General features: G+C 36.1%; 1 pseudogene; it reads left to right on the top strand.

Annotated features, from left to right (window-relative positions):
* The first annotated feature begins 2142 nt into the window (after positions 1–2142).
* LOC138163300 (small ribosomal subunit protein uS5 pseudogene) lies at positions 2143–3075 on the top strand (annotated as a pseudogene).
* Positions 3076–5412: the final 2337 nt, after the last annotated feature.

Below are 5412 nucleotides of genomic sequence, written 5' to 3'. Positions count from 1 at the left end.
AGGTGGTATTTGAAGGGTGGTATTATCTGAATCAAAATACCAATAACGTTTAATTCAAATAAAAATGGGGACACTATTGGGGACCTAAGAATCCCTGCAAGCCATGTATATATATATATATTTAGAAAGTATGCTGAGTTTTATTTTTTATTTATATTTTTATTTTATAATTTTTTAAATTAATTTGTTTGTTTCCTTTTAGTTTACAGGATTCAATTCCACAATTCCTTCAGTTTCACATTTTGTCCCCCTCCCTTTCCTCCCCACCCCCCATGGCGGCATATAATCAAGTATAGGATCTGTAAATACTTTCACATTATACATTACTCAGGTTATAATAACAGATTGTATCAGATGGAATGAAAAATGGTAAAGAGGACATAAAACCAAACAAGAGAAGGAAAAAGATTAGGTATTCTTTTTCCACCTGGAAATAAACTCAGTTCTTTCTAGTTCTTTTTCTGGATGCACATATTTCTCTCCATCATGAGTCTTTTGGGATTGACTTATATCACTGCATTGCTGAGAAGAGTCCAGTCTATCAGAGTTGGTCATCATACATACATTGTGTCTGTAATTGTGTACAAACTTGTCCTGGTTCTACTCTTCTCACTCAGCATCAGTATGTATAAACCTCTCCAGGTAAATATGAAGACCATCTGCTCCTTGTTTCTTATAGCATAATAGTATTCCATAACATGTGTATACCACAACTTGTTCAGCCATTCCCCAATTGATGGGCACCCCCTTAATTTCCAATTCTTTGCCACCACAAAAAGAGCTGCTATTAACATTTTTGTACATATGGGTCTTCCTCCCACTTTTATGATCTCTTTGGGACATAAGCCTAGGAGTGGTATTGCTGGGGCAAAGGATATGAAAGTATTATATTATATGTTATATATATTATTATATATATTATTAGGTATTATATATATTATATATTATAATATATATTATATATTATATATATTATAGCCCTATATATATTATAGCCCTTTGGGCATAATTCCAGATTGCTCTCCAGAAAAGCTGGATCAGTTCATAACTCCACCAGCAATGCATTAATGTTCCAATTTGCCCACATCCTCTCCAGCATTTGTCATTTTCCTGTTTTGCCATCTTAGCCAATCTGACTGGTGAGATGTGGTACCTCAGAGTTGTTTTGATTTGCATTTCTCTAATCAATAGTGATTTAGAGCATTTCTTCATGTGCTTATAGATATCTTTAATTTCTTTCTCTGAAAATTGCCTGTTCATATCCTTTGACCATTTATCAATTGTAGAATGACTTGTATTCTTATAAATTTGACTCAATTCTCGGTATATTTTAGAAATGAGTCTTTTGTCAGAGACATAGGTTGTATAGATTCTTTCCCAATTTCCCACCTCCCTCTTAATCTTGGTTACATTGGCCTTGTTTGTACAGAAGCTTTCCAATTTCATGTAGTCAAAATTATCCATTTTACATTTTATAATGTTCTCTAATTCTTGTTTAGTCATAAAGTCTTTCCCTCTCCACAAGTCTGACAGGTAAACTATTATTGTTTTATGAGACTGCTTACAGTATCAACCTTTATACCTAGATCATGCATCCATCTACACTTGATTTTGGTATATGGTGTTAGATAATGGTCTATGCCCAGCTTCTGCCATACTGTATTCCAGTTTTCTCAGCAGTTTTTGTCAAATAGCGTGTTCTTATCCCAAAATCCAAGGTGTTGGGGTTTATCAAACAATAGATTACTGTAGTCTTTGACTTCTGAATCTCATGTGCCTAATATATTCCATTGATCCACTCCTCTATTCCTCAGCCAGCACCAAGTAGTTTTGATGACTGTTACTTTATAATACAGATTGAAATCTGGTATAGCTAGTCCACCTTCCCTAGCATTTCTTTTCATTAATTCCCTTGATATTCTGGACCATTTATTCTTACAAATGAATTTTGTTACTATTTTTTTTCCAGCTCTATAGAGTAGTATTTTTTGGTAAATTAATTGGTATAGCACTAACTATATAATTTAATTTAGGTAAAATTGTCATTTTTATTATATTAGCTCGACCCAGCCAGGAGCAATTGATATTTTTCCAATTAGTTAGATCTGACTTTATTTGTGTCAAAAGTGTTTTGTAGCTTCTACTTCTGGTGAACACCAAATGGCGGACGCCGCCGGTGCTGCAGGAGGTGCGGGAGGGCCCGGGGGCCCCGGCGTCCGCGGTGGCTTCGGCAGTGGGGGCCGAGGTCGAGGCCGGGGCCGTGGTCGAGGCCGGGGCTGTGGCCGCGGAGCCCGAGGAGGAAAGGCGGAAGACAAGGAGTGGGTTCCTGTTACTAAGCTGGGCCGGCTAGTCAAGGACATGAAGATCAAGTCTTTGGAAGAGATCTATCTTTTCTCCCTTCCTATCAAGGAGTCTGAAATCATAGATTTCTTCCTGGGATCTTCATTGAAAGATGAGGTTCTGAAGATCATGCCTGTTCAGAAACAAACTAGAGCTGGACAACGTACCAGGTTCAAGGCTTTTGTGGCCATTGGTGACTACAATGGCCATGTTGGTCTGGGTGTCAAGTGCTCCAAGGAAGTGGCCACAGCTATTCGAGGTGCTATCATTCTGGCCAAGCTGTCCATCGTTCCTGTGAGACGTGGCTACTGGGGGAACAAGATTGGCAAGCCTCACACAGTACCCTGCAAGGTCACTGGGTGATGTGGGTCGGTTCTGGTGAGCCTGATCCCCGCCCCTAGAGGTACTGGCGTTGTCTCAGCTCCTGTGCCTAAAAAGCTGCTGATGATGGCTGGAATTGATGACTGCTACACTTCTGCAAGAGGCTGTACTGCCACTCTGGGCAATTTTGCTAAAGCTACCTTTGATGCCGTCTCCAAAACATACAGCTATCTAACCCCAGACCTGTGGAAGGAGACTGTGTTCACTAAGTCTCCTTATCAGGAATTCACAGACCATCTTGTGAAGACTCACACTCGAGTATCTGTCCAGAGGACCCAGGCAGCTGCTGTGGCAACCACATAGATGGTTTTTTTATAAACAAATAAATTGAACTTTGCCTGCTAAAAAAAAAAAGTGTTTTGTAGTTGTGGTCATATAGGTCCTGGGTTTGTTATGGCAGGTAGGTTCCCAAATATTTTGTAATGTCTACAGTAACTTTAAATGGGATTTCTCTTTCTATCTCTTGCTGTTGAATTTCATTGGAAATATGTAGTAATGCCGAGGATTTATGTGAGTTTATTTTATATCCTGCAACTTTGTCAAATTTATTTATTGTCTCAAGTAGTTTTTTACTTGATTCTCTAGGATTCTTTAAGTATATCATCATATCATCTGCAAAGAGTGATAGCTTGGTCTCTTCTTTGCCTAATTTGATTCCTTTGATTTCTTTTTCTTCTCTAATTGCTACTGCTAACATTTCTAGTACCAGATTGAATAAGAGGGGTGATAGTGGACACCCTTGTTCCACCCCTGATCTTATGGCAAATGCTTCTAGCTTCTCCCCATTACATATAATACTGACTGATGGCTTTAAATAGATGCTACCTATTATTTTAAGGAAGGCTCCACTTATTCCTATACTTTGTAATGTTTTTAATTGGAATGGATGTTGTCTTTTGTCAAAAGCCTTTTCTGCATCTATTGAGATGATCATGTGGTTTCTGATAGTTTTATTGTTGATATGATCAGTTATACTGATTATTTTCCTAATATTAAACCATCCTTGCATTCCTGGATTAAATCCTACCTGATCAAAGTGTATCATTCTTGAGATAAGTCGCTGTATTCTTTTGGCTAGTATTTTATTCTGAATTTTTGCATCTATATTCATGAGGGAGATTGGTCTATAATTTTGTTTCTCTGTTTTATCTCTTCCTGATTTAGGTATCAGTATCATATTTGTGTCATAAAAAGAATTTTGTAGGACTCCTTCTTTACTAATTTTCCCAAATAGTTTGTAGAGTATTGGCATCAATTGTTCTTTAAATGTTTGATAGAATTCACTAGTAAATGCGTCTGGCACTGGAGATTTTTCCCAGGGAGTTGACTGATGGCTTGTTCAATTTCTTTTTCTGAGATGGGGTTATTTAAGTAATTTATTTCCTCTTCAGTTAATCTTGGCAACTTGTATTTTTGTAAATATTCACCCATTTCCCTAAGATTGTCAAATTTATGTGCATATAATTGGGAAAAATAATTTCTAATTATTGTTTTGATTTCCTCTTCATTGTAGGTAGATTCACCCTTTTCATTTTTGATACTCATAATTTGGTTTACTTCTTTGTTTTTTTTTATCATATTTACTAAGGGTCTATCAATTTTGTTGTTTTTTCATAAGTCCAACTCATAGTTTTATTGATTAATTCAAAAGTTTTCTTAATTTCAATTTTATTAATCTCTCCTTTGGTTTTCAATATTTCTAATTTAGTATTTAATTGGGGATTTTGAATTTGTTCTTTTTCTAGGTTTTTCAATTGCATGCCCAATTCGTTGACCGCCCTTTTCTCTAATTTAATCATGTATTCACTCAGGGATATAAAACTTCCCCTAAGAACTGCCTTTAATGCATCCCACAAATTTTGGTATGTTGTCTCATTATTATCATTCTCTTGAATGAAATTACTGATTGTTTCTATAATTTCTTGTATGACCCACTCATTCTTTAGGATTGAATTGTTTAATTTCCAATTAGTTTTTACTCTGTCTTTCCATGGCCCTTTATTGCATATAATTTTTATTGCACCATAATCTGAGAAGGATGCATTTAATATTTCTGTCTTACTGCATAGAACTGTGAGGTTTTATGCCCTAGAACGTGGTCAATTTTTGAGTATGTGTCATGAACTCCTGAAAAGAAAGTATATTACTTTTTCTCCCCATTCAGTTTTCTCCAGAGATCTATCATAACTATACTCTCTAAAATCCTGTTGACCTCCTTAACTTTTTTCTTGTTTATTTTGAGGTTAGATTTATCAAGTTCAGAGAGGGGGAGATTAAGGTCTCCCACTAGTTTAGTGTTGCTATCTGTTTCTTCCTCTAATTCCTTTACCTTCTCCTCTAGGAATTTGGATGCTATACCACTTGGTGCATATATGTTAAGTAATGATATTGCTTCATTCTCTATGGTGCCTTTTAACAGGATATAGTTTCCTTCCTTATCTCTTTTATTTAGGTAAATTTTTTCTTTGGCTTCATCTGAGATAAGGATTGCTACTCCTGCTTTTTTTACTTTACCTGAGGCATGATATATTTTACTCCAGCCTTTTACCTTTACCCTATGTATATCCCTCTGTTTCAGATGTGTTTCTTGTAAACAGCATATTGTAGGATTATGATTTCTAATCCATTCTTTTCTCCATCTCCGTTTTATGGGAGAGTTCATTCCATTCACATTTACAGTTGTGATTGTTA

This window comes from Petaurus breviceps, unplaced genomic scaffold, assembly GCF_028583685.1.
Source record: "Petaurus breviceps papuanus isolate PSGF00001 unplaced genomic scaffold, PetGlider_PUasm1.0 125, whole genome shotgun sequence".
Classification (NCBI taxonomy): domain Eukaryota; kingdom Metazoa; phylum Chordata; class Mammalia; order Diprotodontia; family Petauridae; genus Petaurus; species Petaurus breviceps.
This window is presented reverse-complemented; position numbering and strand designations above follow the sequence as displayed.